We start from the raw sequence: 19235 nt of genomic DNA, 5'->3' as shown, positions 1-19235 counted from the left end.
ATAATATTTCCCTCAAGTACATCGCCCTTGTATAGACCGTCTATACACTCCTTCCACCTTTCTGCTCTCCCTTCTTTTCTTAGAACTGGGTTTCCATCTGAGCTCTTGATATTCATACAAGTGGTTCTCTTTTCTCCAAAGGTCTCTTTAATATTCCTGTAGGCAGTATCTATCTTACCCCTAGTGAGATAAGCCTCTGCATCCTTACATTTATCATCTACCCATTCCTGCTTAACAGTTTTGCACATCCTGTCGATCTCATTTTTGAGAGGTTTGTATTCTTTTTTGCCTGCTTCATTTACTGCATTTTTGTATTTTCTCCTTTCATCAATCAAATTCATTATTTCTTGTGTTACCCAAGGATTTCTAGCAGCCCTCGTCTTTTTAGCTACTTCATCCTCTGGTGCCTTCATCCCTCAAAGCTATCCATTCTTCTTCTACTGTATTTCTTTCCCCCATTCCTGTCAATTGTTCCCTTATGGTCTCCTTAAAACTCTGTACAACCTCTGGTTCTTTCAGTTTATCCAGGTCTCATGTCCTTAAATTCCCACCTTTTTGCAGTTTGTTCAGTTTTAATCTACAGTTCATAACCAATAGATTGTGGTCAGAGTCCACATCTGCCCCTGGAAATGTCTTACAATTTAAAACCTGGTTCCTAAATCTCTAGTTCTAAGTCTAGGGGACTGATTACCGCAGATGCTTAGAGCCATTACAATTTTGTTTCTACGACTTGCTTGTCTTTGGTAAATGTAAACGAGTACCTTCACTCGTGCGTCGTTCCTGAGGTTATTCCTCTTTGACGGAACCTACGGAATTGCATGATGTAAAAGGTAGACGTATTTATCACTTTTTCAAGCTCCTTCAGACTTACACAACTGTGTGTAGAGATTTTATGAGTTATTGTAAGGATTCTAGTTTCGTCTGGCTCAACCAGAAAAAATCTATGAAAGGAAGAGTGAAGTGCTGTTTTGCGTGTGGATATATCATACACATCTACGTGACATTAAATCGACAACTGTCGCACACACCTGGTTCCTAAAGCAAACCCAAGATGTTTCTGATTTTGGTCTTGCTTGCAGGCATTATAGTTTCCAAGACTTGCGAGAGAGCTTGGAGTGGATGCATACAAACAGTAGTAAATAATGTGCAGAAAGTGATGTAATTAAACACTGGAGTGACGTTTCCGCTACTAGGATAGCTCCGTAGACGTGACGCACTCTGGATTTGGAGGAGGACATCCTCGACCACAGAGAAGAGAACCTGACTATGAATACTCGAACCACTGCCGAAGCCATGGTCTTCTGCAGAGCACTCACGTCAGAGCACATTGTCTTGTTGTGTGCATACCGTGAAGCGGGATATTTGAAAGTGATCCGATATTCAAACTTGTTTTCCATCCAAATGGTACATTTCGGGACACAGGCTCGTTGTCAGAACTTCGGGTAGTAAGTCCTTCTCTGAAACCCCTAGAGGCCTGTGTGTAACGAAACATCCTACATGAGGAGAGATAACGTAGTGGGTTTCTCATCCAGAAACCGCGTCTTAATGGTGGTTGCTTCTGAGAAGGTAGTCTTACATCTCATGTAAGGAGGAGAAACATTAATCAGCACATGCCGGAAACAAACAGCTGCAGAACGTAAGCTTGTCAAAGACTAAGGATGTACCGTTCTGTGATACATCTGTCAGCATTGCTCATGTTACCACGAGTATGATCCGAATATGGACTCGATGGGCTCAAGCTGACAATATTCGGCAAATGTCCAATTCGCCATGCATTCTGTTGAAGCCTACATCGATAGCTTCCCTCAGAGGTAACCCTACAAAAACACAACTTAGCGACACTGGACTATTCGCAGTGAGTCAGTGGTATATTTACCCTACCCTCAGAGGTGGTTATCCATCATGCTGTAATTTACTCATACAATAAGATATGTGTGTGATGGAAGGAGTTTAAGGATTTATGTTCGGTACTATCCATTTCTCGCAGCTGCACACACATATAAGTAGCTTTTTTTGTGCAAAAAGTGCTGAGTATGTAAACTACGGTACATGCCATAGTGTCAGATGCCCTCACATTTCTGCTTGTTTGGGTAAGTGTAGCTCTTGATGTGCGCCCCCCCCCCCCCCCTCCTCCCACCACCGCCCATCCAAATATGCCGATGCATAACTAACCGAAATGCACTCAGTGTTGCTGCTGAGTGGTTCATGCGGATGGGCAGCAGCAGGAGGTTGCATCTGTGCATCATGCTGTTGACGTAGCTATGTGTTATACAACGCATACATTAAACGACAAATTGAATAACTTTTAAAAATGTTCTATATCCATTGGTGTAAAAAAAAAGCGTTCCATCCCCGATGTTATAGTTTTATGTGTCTACTTTCCTCTTTCTTTTCATTTTTTTTAGAAGTAGACTATGTTCTTCCACAGAGTTAAAGCTATGATTATACCAAATATCATCAAATTCGTTCTTTGGTATAACTGTGAAAACGTAAAAATGTTAATTTCGTATCTATTACAGTGTGAAATTACAGATTCAAGTCGATAAATGTACAAGAATTGTATGTTGAGTGGTATTATGTGGTATACATTGAAAGGTCTCTGTTGGATTCCTTTCATGTTAATTTCTTAAATCTGTTGCCATTTACGGCATAAATTCCTCTTCTAAATTTACTCTGGCGTTTCTGACTGTCTGGGAGGAGACTGAGTAGTGGAACGTGTTACTTTTACACATAAACAAGAACGACCTGTCACCCTACTACACTTTAAAACACAGTTTATAAGTAATTCATGTCACACACTCTCATAGGAACCTACATCCGCTTTCTTTTATATACCGTATATGATAAGATACTGTCTTCCCCCTTCCCTTCTGTGTGAGAGGATGAATGAGCAAATGTATTTCTAGTTGCATGATCGATGGTAGCAGACAAGCCTGTCTGCTGGAGAACAGTAGGACCAACGTCGGAACAGGTAGCTACGCTTTCTAAAAGCAAAGAGGTTTCTATCCTTACTATGGTCCTGTCCGTCCCTTGGCATGTTGGTATAGGGAGCTGCCTCTCTGGTCACTTCCGTTTGTATTTGGGAAGCACGCTCGGTAGGAGCACAGGTCAGTCTGTCCGTGGCGAGCTTCTGAAGTGGTAAGATCTCCGGCTAAGCGCGTGTCTGCTACGTCCGTAGGACAATGGATTTCTTAAGTTCACCCTAACTGAAAATTTAATCACCTTTATTTCAGGTTTAGCTCTAAAATATCTAATGTTATCTTAAATTGCAACGTAGTTAATTCGAGTGTGAAGTTCAGAATATATTCCGGTAGTTGCTTTGTCATTACTTTGTGAGTAAAGTGGAACCACGTGTTGATCAGTAACTCTAACTAAGATCATCAATCTTAAATGCGAATGTACGTGATATTATAACGTCTCGTCTTGACAGTATTTTTCAGTATAGCAACTTTTATTTATGTTCAACCCACGTGGGGTGTACTTTGTGAGACTAGTACCACGTGCTTATACAGTTGTTTGACCCATCAGGTTAATAGTAAGACGATAGTAACCAGTTCAAGGTTTTTCTTTTCTTAATTGCTTTTCGACCTAATTTATTTTAATTATCAGAATTATTGTGAAGTTACATTCTTTGTAAAAGCCAAGTTGACCACGTCAAGCATGTTGTGTAATTATCAAAGTAGCCCTCAGCTATTCTTTTCGGGAAGACCTCACAGAGAGTTAGTATGAATTTAGTATACCAGTGTGTGGTAATTACATGACGGACAGGATTGCGCTACGAACGTAACTTCTTTGTGTGAAAATTGAATCGGTTGGTTGTGGTTAATTTCCTCTTGCATATGTTTCAACGTTCTTCGTGTGTTATTTTATGAATGCAGTGTTGTATGCAGTCTCCCAATCTTGGCTCTATATTTGATGTGTTCCGTAAGATTACAATCTCACATTTTCACAATCCTAAATAAGGCACCAGTTTAGTTATGAATCAAGTTTAATATGCTGAAATTTCAATGATCAATGTTAAAATAGATTTCCAAATATAAACTGATTTATTCCTTTTTATTTAGATTCTCTTATATATATATATCACCGGTTGTCGTATGACTATTAAAAGATTGTAATTGATGTTAGTCTGGTTGAGAATTTGGTAAGCTAGACTGGATACCTGGTGAAACAGTTGCGCAGTAATGCTAGGTCAACTAACCCCAGACAGCTCACAGCATTTAACCAGCTTTTATTGTCTATCATCACCGCTTTCACACCAGATTAATGCAACATCGTTAGAACATGTCAATAAACGCATTTTTACGAACATTGTAAGTTTGAAAAGTCGAACAATAAATAACTTTTTCAGAGAGTAAATATTTTTCCTTGCGTCCTGTAATATTATATGAACAGATAAATATCTTCTACCACTCATTTTCTAAAGTACCTTACGTCCTCCCTCGGCGTTCAGGCTATCTCCATAGGAGATAAAACTTTAAATACCGGTATCTTTCGTTTTTTTCGTGATCGTATTTTGATGAAATAATACTGATACATTTCCCTGATCTACGCTCGAGTTACCTTTGAAACCCCACGAAAAATTCATCTAGTAGTTTTGGAGATTATCTTGTTCAAACAAACAAAGACAACAGTTTTTAGATAAAGCTTTAAATTACTAAAATTTCTTCCTTTCATCCAATTTTGATGAAGTAAAATCCCTACGTGGCCCCAAGCTACACTCAAGTTTCTCGTGAAAACCCTATGATAATTCATCTAGTAGTTTTAGAGATTAGCATGTTTAAACAGACAGACACGACGATTTTACAGTTTTTTTATTAGTACAGAAAGGTTAATAGGTGAGCGAAAATCTTGAAATTGGAAACCACATCAGCGTGTTGCGTGTCGCTGACCAACCCCAGTCATACGGTTGAGCAAACGGGCCTACAATTTAAAGTTGAATCCGAACTGCGTATCGTTTCTCAAGAGGTGAAGGTTCGATCAAAGGTAGAATAAAAAATTTCCCCATTCCGACTGGCACTCGATTCTGTAACCTCTCGGTTTCTAGCTGCATGCTTTAGTAATGGAACCCCCAGACCCGGCCCGTGAGAGATGATGAAAGGAGAGGAGATGAAATGATTTCCTTTCTAGAGAACCTCTTTGCAGCAGAGCTTTAGTACTTCCATTGTCTGCTGTTTTGGAGTGGTGACTCTCTGCCTGATAGTGGGCTGCCAGTTTTCACTCAGCGGTTTCCGGGACGCGGTGCAGTGGTGTAGAGCGTAGTGTGTGGGCAGCGCCGCAGGTGGCGGCAGCGGCCTAATCCCCGGTTCGGGCTCAGCCGGCAGCGCCCGTCAAATATTTACTGTTGGGCGTCTGAGAGGGGGGGGGGGGGGAGGGGGTGCTAAGTTGTAAGGCTGGCCGGGCCGCCTCTCTCCGTCCCTGCCTGAGCGCTGTGTCCATCTCGGCACGATTCCCATCAAGCGGCGCCGGCGCTGGCACCTCTCACACCTGCTCGCGTTCTACGCCGCCAGTTTTACTGGCGCGCACAACATGTGCGCAGTTTCACTCAACAACGCCCGAGAGACAAAGCCGAGAACAGTAAACAGTGCTTCCAGAGTGTGCTCAGCGTAAATGCGTTGAAGCTGGCAGTATATTTGGCGGTGTAACAGAAGCTGAAGCGTGTCGATTGTGTAAGAATATAGTGTCTCTTCATACAGGACAAACAAGATTGGGAACCTACCTTTAAACTTGTAGTCATGAACGTGATACTGCGAGGTGCCAGGGTGGAGAAGAGTTTGTACCTCTTTAATAGAGACGAATTTTGCATGAGAACGAGACTTGCACTCGACCCCCTCCTTATCTATACTTATGCGCGCAATGATAACGGAAGGAAATGATGGTGGACCCTGCTAGTTGGTAAAATAAGGAGTGCACACTCACAATAATTTAATAAAAATCGTAATCTACTCAAAAAAGAGAACTTTATCATAATAAACAACAGGAATGGGATTCTGCATATCTCTACGAAATGATATGCGGATTAAATATTACTATGAGATTTATTATATATCAGAACATAAATACACATCATTGTCGACGTACACAGTAGCTGGAAGGATAGGGTATACTGAAATATTATGAGAATAAGAGTTGGCTCGAACAGAAGGTACTCCTACTCTCTTTGATGCAATAGATTGACGATAATGACTGGAGGTCCTAATGAATCAAATATTAATCTCCTGACGTTGTAGCAGTATCGCAGTTAGTAGTGAGAGCTCAAATGCGCTCACATGGAGAAACAAGCAACGTGAACTTGTAGCATGCTGCTGAGGGATTGATAAGGTCCTACAATGCTGGAGGCCCAAAATACTGTACCATTACTGAGATCTGCAGCACGTCGTCGGTAGGCAGATTCCTGATGATGTAGGCGCCGACTTCTGCTGTGCAGCAACTCTGGCCGCGAAGGCTGTCCGAGGATTCTAAGTTCTTCCGAAAACGAGCGACCAAGTCGCAAGACCGTCAGACTCCGATGAAGACCAGATCCCGAATACCCTGCCCGCGCAACGCAAGAGCGATGCCAACATTGCTCTATTCCCTACTCTCCTCGAAAACTGCGAATCAGCATTCAGTTCTGATTCCAAAATTCCCCCACACTGTCTCAGAACATCATTCACGCCAATAGCGACCGTTCCGTCCAGTTTCGAGCAGGGTCTTATGACGTCAACTAGCTTCAGTTGAAGTTGACCAATCATGCCTCTGCTATTCAGCTGAGGGAACTGAAATTGCCGTTTGACCGGCTACGAAAACAGCCTTCCTAGACCACCGGCCATGCGGTGCCAGAGAGTCGCACCCAGCAGGGCACAGCCCACAAGTATTCTCAGAATCAAGAGGACAATGCAGTCAGTTGGTGCCAGGAATCTTCGTTCCGGACGCGCCGGAAAGGTAAGCACATAAACTACGGCGACACTCAGACGTCTCGCAGGTCGTTTCGGCCTGCATACAATAGGCGAAACTCGACCGACGTCAGCCGTTCCGCCAGGCGCTTAAGCCTATTGTACGAACCCCTCAGAATTCAGGGAAGTACAGCCCCCAACCGGAAACGCACAGACCACCCAGGGAAATAAAATAACATGTTTAGGAATCAAGTGAAAAGTATTTTTTGAGCTCTCAGTACAAATACTCTCATTACAATAACCTTATTCGGTCTGTTACTACCGTGATATGACATATAACATCAATAAAATTGATGAAAATGAGAGGAGAGATGCAAAAGAGGGCATGGAACCTCTCAATACAATGAAGTGCCCAATATCTTTTCCTGCTGGATGGATCTCTTCCCTGGCACACACATATATATACGAGGGCTATTCAGAAATCATGGAACGTTTCCGTTTGACGTCGGTAGGCGCGCGCGGATCGCGTATATTTTGGCTTGGCAGCTCAGTCGGCATCCATCCGTGACTGCGGCAACGTCTGTGCGCGTCTGGTTTTTTCGATACTCGAATTTTAAATGTGCGCTAGAATCGAAAATCCCGGCAGTTGTGAGGTGCGGTCTATCATACTGGCCGGCCGATGTGGCCGAGCGGTTCTAGACGCTTCAGTCTGGAACCGCGAGACCGCTACGATCGCAGATTCGAATCCTGCCTAGGGCATGGATGTGTGTGATGTCCTTAGGTTAGTTAGGTTTAAGTAGTCCTAAGTTCTAGGGGATTGATGACCTCAGATGTTAGGTCCCGTAGTGCTCAGAGCCATTTGAACCATTTATCTGTGATACGGTTTTTGTTGGCAGAAAACCTAAAACATATAGAAAGTTAACGTGGACTGTGCGAAGTGTACGGGAACAACGTAATGTGTGAATTGTCCGTCCGGAAATGGTGCATTCGGTTTAAAAATGGCCGAACCAACGTTCATGATGAAGAGAAGGGTGGACTCTCGAGCATCGTGACTGACGATCTTGTCGCTAAAGTTGAAGAAACGATTCGTAAAAATAGTCGTTTTACAAAAACGGAGATTTCTCTTTCTTTTCCACAAGTTAAAAAGGCTGAAATGTCAATGATGGATCTGTTATGCAGGTGACATCCAATGACTAGCCCACGTTTGAGGTCACTGACGCTCCTAACAGACTCGTTCTGCTGTTAGTGCCTCTACGCTGACAACACGATACTCCAAGCCTCATCTTATTGTGGCAGGACTCACTCTCGTATCGTATAGCTGTCACTAATGCATTACTTGGGGGGTGACACGACTGTTTTAATCAGGTAGCATATTTCACAAAACAGGAGGCACTCATATGTCGCAGCATGTGTCCTGGTTGAAAAATTATGAAGTCTTTTTCGCTACAACTGTATCCCTCCGCCGATGATTTTAAGGTAAATGTTCTGGGAAGCTAGACTCTTGATATTGAGACTTCGTTTTGTCGGTCTGCCTTTCCATCTCTGAAATGAAAACTGATAACTAAATAAATGCCTGCCTCCCCTTTGTCCACTAAAATGGTTCTCTTAATGATAATACTAATTTAAAATTACAGACTTATAATTTTAATTAACCTACTGGGGAACTAAACAAGTTAAAAGTCTGTTAGATGAATGATAATAACTGTTTGGAAACATACGAATTTGATATGCCGTTTTGGCACAGGACTACCACCAAATAAAACAATGCTTACGTTCGGCTTCAACCACGCCCGCATCAACCTGATTCCGGATTCCGCGCTGTACCAAGTTATTAGCTGCTACTTTTATTGCTTTACTGTATGATTAAATGATGATGGCGTCCTCTTGGGTAAAATATTCCGGGGGTAAAATAGTCCCCCATTCGGATCTCCAGGCGGGGACTACTCAAGAGGATGTCGTTATCAGCAGAAAGAAAACTGGCGTTCTACGGATCGGAGCGTGGAATGTCAGATCTCATAATCGGGCAGGTAGGTTAGAAAATTTAAAAAGGGAAATGGATAGGTTGAAGTTAGATATAGTGGGAATTAGTAAGTTCGGTGGCAGGAGGAACAAGACTTCTGGTCAGGTGACTACAGGGTTATAAACACAAAATCAAATAGAGGTAACGCAGGAGTAGGTTTACTAATGAATAGGAAAATAGGAATGCGGGTAAGCTACTACAAACAGCATAGTGAACGCATTATTGTGGCCAAGATAGATACGAAGCCCACACCTACTACAGTAGTACAAGTTTATATGCCAACTAGCTCTGCAGATGACGAAGAAATTGAAGAAATGTATGATGAAATAAAAGAAATTATTCAGATAGTGAAGGGTGATGAAAATTTAATAGTCATGGGTGACTGGAATACAGCAGTAGGAAAAGGGAGAGAAGGAAACGTAGTAGGTGAATATGGATTGGGGCTAAGAAATGAAAGAGGAAGCCGCCTGGTAGAATTTTGCACAGAGCACAACTTAATCATAGCTAACACTTGGTTTAAGAATCATGAAAGAAGGTTGTATACATGGAAGAACCCTGGAGATACTAAAAGGTATCAGATAGATTATATAATGGTAAGACAGAGATTTAGGAACCAGGTTTTAAATTGTAAGACATTCCCAGGGGCAGATGTGGACTCTGACCACAATCTATTGGTTATGACCCGTAGATTAAACCTAAAGAAACTGCAAAAAAGATGGGAATTTAAGGAGATGGCACCTGGACAAACTGAAAGAACCAGAGGTTGTACAGAGTTTCGAGGAGAGCATAAGGGAACAATTGACAGGAATGGGGGAAAGAAATACAGTAGAAGAAGAATGGATAGCTTTGAGGGATGAAGTAGTGAAGGCAGCAGAGGATAAAGTAGGTGAAAAGACGAGGACTAGTAGAAATCCTTGGGTAACAGAAGAAATATTGAATTTAATTGATGAAAGGAGAAAATATAAAAATGCAGTAAATGAAGCAGGCAAAAAGGAATACAAACGTCTCAAAAATGAGATCGACAGGAAGTGCAAAATGGCTAAGCAGGGATGGCTAGAGGACAAATGTAAGGATGTAGAGGCTTATCTCACTAGGGGTAAGATAGATACTGCCTACAGGAAAATTAAAGAGACCTTTGGAGATTAGAGAACCAATTGTATGAACATCAAGAGCTCAGATGGAAACCCAGTTCTAAGCAAAGAAGGGAAAGCAGAAAGGTGGAAGGAGTATATAGAGGGTCTATACAAGGGCGATGTACTTGAGGACAATATTATGGAAATGGAAGAGGATGTGGATGAAGATGAAATGGGAGATATGATACTGCGTGAAGAGTTTGACAGAGCACTGAAAGACCTGAGTGGAAACAAGGCTCCCGAAGTAGACAACATTCAATTGGAACTACTGACGGCCTTGGGAGAGCCAGTCCTGACAAAACTCTACCATCTGATGAGTAAGATGTATGAAACAGGCGAAATACCCGCAGACTTCAAGAAGAATATAATAATTCCAATTCCAAAGAAAGCAGGTGTTGACAGATGTGAAAATTACCGAACTATTTAATAAGTCACAGCTGCAAAATACTAACGCGAATTCTTTACAGACGAATGGAAAAACTGGTAGAAGCGGACCTCGGGGAAGATCAGTTTGGATTCCGTAGAAACACTGGATTACGTGAGGCAATACTGACCTTACGACTTATCTTAGAAGAAGGATTAAGGAAAGGCAAACTTACATTTCTAGCATTCGTAAACTTAGAGAAAGCTTTTGACAATGTTGACTGGAATACTCTCTTTCAAATTCTAAAGGTGGCAGGGGTAAAATACAGGGAGCGAAAGGCTATTTACAATTTGTACAGAAACCAGATGGCAGTTATAAGAGTCGAGGGGCATGAAAGGGAACCAGTTGTTGGGAAGGGAGTAAGTCAGGGTTGTAGCCTCTCCCCGATGTTATTCAATCTGTATATTGAGCAAGCAGTAAAGGAAACAAAATAAAAATTCGGGGTAGGTATTAAAATCCATGGAGAAGAAATAAAAACTTAGAGGTTCGCCGATGACATCGTAATTCTGTCAGAGACAGCAAAGGACTTGGAAGAGCAGTTGAATGGAATGGATAGTGTCTTGAAAGGAGGATATAAGATGAACATCAACAAAAGCAAAACGAGGATAATGGAATGTAGTCGAATTAAGTCGGGTGCTGCTGAGGGAATTAGATTAGGAAATGAGACACTTAAAGCAGTAAAGGAGTTTTTCTATTTGGGGAGCAAAGTAACTGATGATGGTCGAAGTAGGGAGGATATATAATGTAGACTGGCAATGGGAAGGAAAGCGCTTCTGAAGAAGAGAAATTTGTTAACATCGAGTATAGATTTAAGTGTCAGGAAGTCATTTCTGAAAGTATTTGTATGGAGTGTAGCCATGTATGGAAGTGAAACATGGACGATAAATAGTTTGGACAAGAAGAGAATAGAAGCTTTCGAAATGTGGTGCTACAGAAGAATGCTGAAGATTAGATGGGTAGATCACATAACTAATTAGGAAGTATTGAATAGGATTGGGGAGAAGAGAAGTTTGTGGCACAACTTGACCAGAAGAAGGGATCGGTTGGTAGGACATGTTCTGAGGCATCAAGGGATCACCAATTTAGCATTGGAGGGCAGTGGGGAGGGTAAAAGTCGTAGAGGGAGACACTAAGCAGATTCAGAAGGATGTAGGTTGCAGTAGGTACTGGGAGATGAAGAAGCTTGCACAGGATAGGGTAGCATGGACAGCTGCATCAAACCAGTCTCAGGGCTGAAGACCACAACAACAACAACAACCTTTATTGAGGATGTTTTCTGATATATTAATTTAAAATGCCTCTTATATTCAGAAAAGTACTGTCGAAGTGATAAGAGAGATGTTTGCATTTTGAACGTGGTTTGTCACTGCTTATTTCTCACGCTAATATGGTCGCAAACACCTCTCGTCTTCTACCTGGCTTTGTTCCACTGTGCGCTCTACCTGCCGCAAGTAATAGGACAGCCATACTCACAAAGTGTTTTATACATGCTGATCACTCAGACGTCTATATTCGCTTCCCTGTTCTTGTGAGGTTTCGTAATTTTTCTGAGTGGCTGAAGACTGATTCAACTTTTGGCGTGCTTGCTGAAAGCTCCTGGGGAATTTAACCACTTGACGAGGTGTGATGCATAAGATGATTCCATTAACTCATATGACCGCAAGACCACACGTTCGTATGCTGTTACGTACCTTTGGTAACTAAATTGTATTTTTAATTATATGTATTTTCCCTGTAAAACAGCATTAGGGTCAAGTGTGGTCGTGAGTTGCAGTCCAGTGAAGCGTAATCGTGTACAACATTGAGTAAGGTTATTTCGAGTCCAGAGAGCTTTTCAGGCATGTATATGTCGGGAGAGCTACTACCTTTTGAAGAAGATTGAAACAATTACGCGAAACGTGATTCGTTAAAAAACAGAGTAAAAGTCTGCGCAGTAGTCAGGTAACTGCTGTTTCTTCTGCAATACAAATATAACACTAGGGAATGAGATACTGAAGTTAGTAGATGAGTTTTGTTATAAAGGTAGCAAAATAAACGACGTTGGCAAACACATAAAGGATTTAAGATAAAGAGTGGCAGCAGCAACAAAAGCATTTCTGGGGGAAAAAAATAAAATTTTAACGTCGAATATAAATCTAAGTGCGACGAAGTCTTTTCTGAAGATGTATGTCTGGAATGTAAGTTTATACGGGAGTGAAGCATTGATAGTAGACACTTCAGACAAGAAAAGTACAGAAGTTTTTGAAATACAGTGCTATAGCAAAATGCTGAAGGTTAGATGGGTATATATGATAAGTAATGAGGACAAAACGAATCTTGTTGGGGAACACATAAATTTACGCCAGAACGTGACTAAATGAAGGGATCAGACACAACGCAGCCGGAAGTACTACGGCCAGTCACTTTAGTAATGCACGGAATGTAAGAGGTAAAATCTATAGAGGGAGATCAAAAATTTGATTACGGTACGTACTGCAGCTCATCATGCTGTAATGAAGCGGCTTGTACAGGATACACTAACGAGTAGAGTTGCTTCAAACTAGTCTTCTGACGACCACAAGAACAACAACAGCAACAACAAACAGCTCATTTGCTATACTCTAGTCGTGGAAATGTAGCGCAACGCATCACAACAAAACTGCCACGAATCTCATAAGGAGCTGTTTTTCTAACGGCAACAGCCTTTCACAGCTATAAAATCACTCTTTTCGTCACTCGCAACGAATTAACGATATTGAGGTATGCTGACCAGTTTCAGGTGGCCAAATGTCTTTCCTTAATATCAGTCACCCGGATATTGACTTGGAGCCACCCTTCAACAGGACTGTCTCCTGTACATAGCAATATTACGCTACATCAGAACTGATGGCATAGATTGGTTTCCTGTGTGTTCTACCAGGTACTTCATACATTGGTAACGCTTCAACACTATGAAAGATGCGCTAATCCGAAGATTAATAGAATGTGAAGATACTGTATAACTGGCACATAATTGAAACTTGCCGCAAAGACGCAGCATAATACCAAAAAGTGTTTTCTGCAGAGTACAACTGTACACAGTCGTTTTTCGTGTATCACAAAGATCCGGATTAATACCCAAAACTCTTCTATGCAGTGTACAATAATTTGTGATATACTGAGTGAACTGCTCTTCATTATGCGCTGGTTACAACTGAAGATACGGACGAAAACATTTCGCCAGAGAATGGCATATAGTTTATTTTAGTTCTATGCGTGTTCCTTGATTCATCTTCACAACATTTCCTTATGCTGCGAAAAGTATCATTAGGTTTAAAAATAAGGTGCAATTGTCATAACCAGATTTTTTTAAAAACATTGATCTTCAACAAATGTTAATAAATGGACCCCAATCATGTCCATATCACCCACCCCAGAAATTTATTTGCGTGGGAAATGGAGTTGTCAACAACAGATGCCTTCAGTTTCTTGTTAAAAATTTTATTATCTGCCGTCATGAGGCAGATGGTCAAGTATTTTAATGGGTGGGTACTTCGCTCTTATCTGTTCAAGACTAGGGTTAAGTTGTTAATATCGGTGGCTATTTTTGTTCCGTGTTTAATATTTATGAATGCTACAATTATTTCCTAATTGTGTCTGATTTTTCACAGCAAACATCACAAGGGAGAGGATGTGTAATGGGTCATTTCTTAACATTCCTATTCTTTTATCAGTTGCAAGGTATTATCTTTCTTTCTTTTTTTAATCTGTAACATATACGGAATTCGGGGATGGACGCCAGGTATTATCTTTGCAGTACTTATCTGTGAAATGAATATATTGTTCCTGTGTGTATAAGTGATCCAGGAACATCAATAAATCGTAGTATACAAAGGACGCTAATTTTCTTATCATTTCATTGGCACGACATGTTGAGCAAAAGTTGCTGATTTCAAGCCTTTGGGACGTCTGTAATATTACATACCAAAATCAGGGTTGTTCAGTATGCACAGTCGGAAATTTTTGAACTAGTTTTCTTACAGACTTCCTTTCCCCCATTCCCTATTGTTATCGAAGATGATATTTCTTGCATTGCAGGAAACTTCACGATCTGTGCATTTCGTACGCTAGATGATACACCATTTCCCGAGAACCAAACAAAGATGCTCTTGTGTATTGAGTTTGTTGCTACTTCTGTTGCTGCAGTTCTGCCGAGCTTATTTATGTTGTTTGCGTCTTCAGAAAAAGTACTATTTCTCTTTTATCGTTGTTAGATGGAAGGTTATTTACATATAGCAAAACCAGGAGCAGTGCCAGCTTAAATCTTGTGGAACGCCAGTAGTTATCCTGCCCACTCAGAAGAAGAATCATCACGTGAGCTGCATCAGATATGTAACGCGACTATTTGATTCATGTCAGTTAAACACGAAGTGATCGACATGTTCTATGTACTACTATATTTGCAGGACGTCCTTTTTGTTTTCCCGATCGAGGTGGCGCAGTGGCTAGCACATTGGACTCGCATTCTGGAGGACGACGGTTCAATCCCGCGTCCGGCCATCCTGATTTAGATTTTCCGTGATTTCCCTAAGTCGCTCCAGGAAAATGCCGGGATGGGTCCTTGGAAAGGGCACAGCCGACTTCCTTCCCTGTCCTTCCCTAATCCGATGAGACCGATTACTTCGCTGTCTGGTCTCCTCGCCCGAACAATCCCCAACGTTCTTGTTTGGTCGGTCTTATGCACTACGTTCTATCTGAAGAGAATTGACAAAGGTGCGATTCAAAAAGAAAAAAAGGGAATTATACTTTAACATTCCATCGACGTCGAGATTAAAGAGATTCATACCTAGCTTAGATGTTTGAAAGCTGAAAAAAGTACTGGCACTCTTCTTTTCGTATAAATCATCCCGGAACTTAAGTCAGTAACGGATAAAAGGAAAAACCCAATGGGGCTTTGACCACTGCCCTGCCGAAAGCGAGGACAGTGTGGTAACCACTGTGTCACATTGATGGACTTTCGTGATACTGGGAAAGTAAGCGGTATTCTGACGAGTTCCATTCGCGAGGAAAACTCTTAATGTAGTGGAACGCCAGGGGAGGAGAAAGGATACGGAGAGGTCAACTACTATGGACGTTGGGGCGGGGGGGGGGGGGGGGGGGGGGGGGGCGGAGGCAGGGAAGAGAGAAATAATGCTATTGTGCATGAAGTGCTGTAAATCTTAACTCAGTGCTATTATTACACCGAATAATTACCCAACCCGTCACTCGTGTAAGAGGGCAACACAGAACACCAGCAATGCTCAAGAACACTTTTTAATAAACATTCTCAGGAGTGGACTGATTTTAGCGCACTGCAACTTATTATGCTTTCAATCAAAACAATCAAAAATATGCAACTGCAATTGGTTACGTCTGTCACATACATGACCGTTCACTTTAGCTGTCGCCTCCTAAATCATACAATTTCATTAATTCTAATTTAAATCTGTCTGTCAGAAGCATTGTGGCTGTGACATTACCATTAACAGAAGAGAACACTATTGTTTCACTTTTAATTCTAATTTATTATGGGAAAGATGTTAGTTGCTTCGGTTTTAACATCTCAGAGTAGGTTACTGCCTTCAGTTAAGATGCCATCCAATACAGATAAATTACGTGGAGTGGAAAGAAATTATGCTGCACTTCATTACATCCCTACAGTTGGTATATTGAATCCATTTACTTTTTTTAATGTAAACGCTATGCTAAAATTTTCCAAAGTGGTTAGTAAAATATATATGAAATACCTTCCCTATGCGGGACTAACAAATGTTAATTTTAGAACTATCTCTCACCCTCTTTTCTTTGAAAGTTCAAGGCATATAATATGCGCCACATTGTAGCTCGTGGAAGATCATGCGTACTGAATTATTTAATAATTCCATATTCCTTTTTTAATATATTACCTAGTTGACAAATTTCGGTATTTTATGTTTGAAATCTAAAACTACTTTTCTCTTGTTCCAGGTGAGTCATCTTACATCCTAGCTGCAAGCTTAGTTAAGGTAAGCGATAGCAGTCGCCCATTGACACCCGACAAGATCAAAGACGTCTTAAGACAGAGAGGAACACCAATTTATAAAATTTTATGTACTGAAACGAAATAACGCATTTTTACGTATCACATGTGAGCCGTATCACCTAGCTCAATATAAATCTTATTGAAATATCAGGTTTACCAATGAAGACTAAAATACAAATAATTTTAGGCGTATTATCTGACGCATATGGAGTTACCATTCACAGATATTGTTATGGTAGTTTGTTTATTAACGATTTGTCTTCATTTCTGATAGCTCATCATCAAACTTCAATGCATCGACATTTTAAATGCAACATTAATAATTTGTATAGCTGTATTTCATATATAAGTAGCAAACCCATAGTTAGTTTAGAGTGCTATTTTCCTAGCTTTATGATGCTCCGAAGTGAGTTGATAAATGAAATCACTGTAGATTATTTTGTCTATATATGAAAGCTTAGACACCATGTCGTTATTGCTCATTCTTAGTGCTGTTATTAAGACTCTCTTCGTGTTTTATTCTCAACTGCAGCCAGATATCGTGCGCTGTTTTTTGTTCTACGTAATATTCGATCCCATTTTTATGTCTTCATTTTAATCAAAATCCACCATCCGCTATGTATTTCTGTGCACAGCTCACGTATTCAATCTTAGGCAATAGGTGTCAATAGTTGTACAACGATGTTTCAATATTCTTTCTCACAGCGTCAACTTCAGTTTCCACTTCTCTCGGGATTTTGCTAAGGATATATATTATCAGTATATGGAACATTATACAAAAATCCTTTTTTCATAATTTTTAATATCTGTAAATATATTAATCAGCCCAATTTACCGGGCCATTATCTCTCGGTGGGACACTTTTCACCACAGCTCTTGTGGGTAACGGCAATGGCTATAATTAATTGGAGTAACGGTGAAATGATAAGGACTCACCTGTTAACTGCAGTTTGAAAGTGTTGTGTGTGTGTGTGTGTGTGTGTGTGTGTGTGTGTGTGTGTGTGTGTGTGTGTGTGTGTGTATACTTCTTTGTTATCAGCCACTGATAAAGTGATTCCGCCAGTTAGAAAATTATTTGTACTAATTACATTCGCAGAACAGAAATATAATGACTGTAGTTTCATAATGATTAAAAGCGACCAAGAAAGAACATAATATTTGTGCTTGTTTTTGTTCAGATAACCTGGACGACAATCGTATGTTTGTCAGCGGTCGTTTATTTACTTCTTCTGAAATTTGTTGGTGCATTTAAATTGCTCTTCGTATATTTTCCCTCTTCTACCTCGATTTTTTAAGTTTCCTTTTGTCACCTAAGCAGTTAGACTTAATTCTTACAACATAAAGATATTAGGAACAAACACAGATTACAATTTAAGACAAGGTCAGTGGACAGATTACGTTTACTGACCACTTATTCCCAGGTTACTCATTTCCTAATGTCATATTTCCAGAAAATGATGTCTTCATTATGGCACTTACTGTTGAAACAGTCATGTAACTGGCCACAAATATTTAGAGGAACCTGCTGACAGTGGGTAAAGTTCGAAACATGATGTAAGCGAAGCGTGTTACTTCAAGAAGTAAGTGTCATTGTGTTAACAAGGATAGCTGCATGGTGCTCTAATTGCAAAATTCCTTGCAAAAAGGGAGAAAAAGTGTGTCCATGGATCACTGATTTCAGCCATACTGAAATTTTCAGAGCTGGCGCTCGATTTTGTTTTAAGTGGTGAATAAACACATCTACAGTATGACAGGAAATGCTTCATTTCTCTTAATCGTTGACTGTAGATGGATGCAAACTTTAAATCCTGGCGAGAACAGATTACTTACACCACCAGCCGAGGCAGAGCAGGTTAAAAGGTGTTGCCCTCGAAAATCGAGAATTTGACGAAATACTTACTTACGTTCATAATTTTCTTACGAGCTGAATAAATAACATATGGACAGTAGGCGGAGCGTTAAGAGCTGATTCATTCCGCTCTCCATATTACAAATCTCGCAAGGCTACAGAGGACGTGAAAGATTTCTCGGTACTTGAGAAGAACATGCCTCTTGAAAAATACTAGGCGCTGCAGGCTACACAGGTTGAAAAAAGTATGGAAACACTGAGAGAAATGATGCTTGACTATAAATGCAGATTCTGTCCAAGCCTAAAAGTTGCGCTGTTGTATTTGATCACGAACGACACCTGTGGAATGTCCTAAAACACATTGCAAGTGTCAGTCGTGGTCAGAAGAGTGTTCTGTGTCGTTGTGAATGCATTATGTCGTAGCTAAGTGAATTCAGACGTGAGAAAATCGTTGGTGCTGGTATGATGTGTACTTCCGTAACCAAGGCATCCGAGTTGTTTCAAAAGTCTCTGCACTGAAGATCCATATCGCATGCATAGAAAGTGGAAAAACATCATCCATCAAGTCACAGCACGAACGAAAGTGTATGTTGAGCGATAATTTTTTTTCTTTATCGTATTTCAATTCCCCATCGGGGCAGGCTGGCAGCAGCATATGCGCTGCTCTTCAGCCGAAACACGTAAAACATACAATAGACGACATTAAAAAATAACGTAAAGGAGAAAACATGGTGTACATAGATATAAAAAAGGGAAAACATTATGGATGACAATGGACAAAAGAGGGTTACTGTGAAATGAAACTGTAAAATAGTAGCACACACAAAAAACCACACACTGGGACAGTAAAAAGAACACAAGGTGAAGGATGACTGGTACACAGATGCATCGACTGACAGCGTAGCACATAACAATCAC

Source organism: Schistocerca gregaria, chromosome 1 (genome assembly GCF_023897955.1).
Source record: "Schistocerca gregaria isolate iqSchGreg1 chromosome 1, iqSchGreg1.2, whole genome shotgun sequence".
NCBI lineage: Eukaryota > Metazoa > Arthropoda > Insecta > Orthoptera > Acrididae > Schistocerca > Schistocerca gregaria.
Note: the sequence above shows the minus strand (reverse complement) of the source record.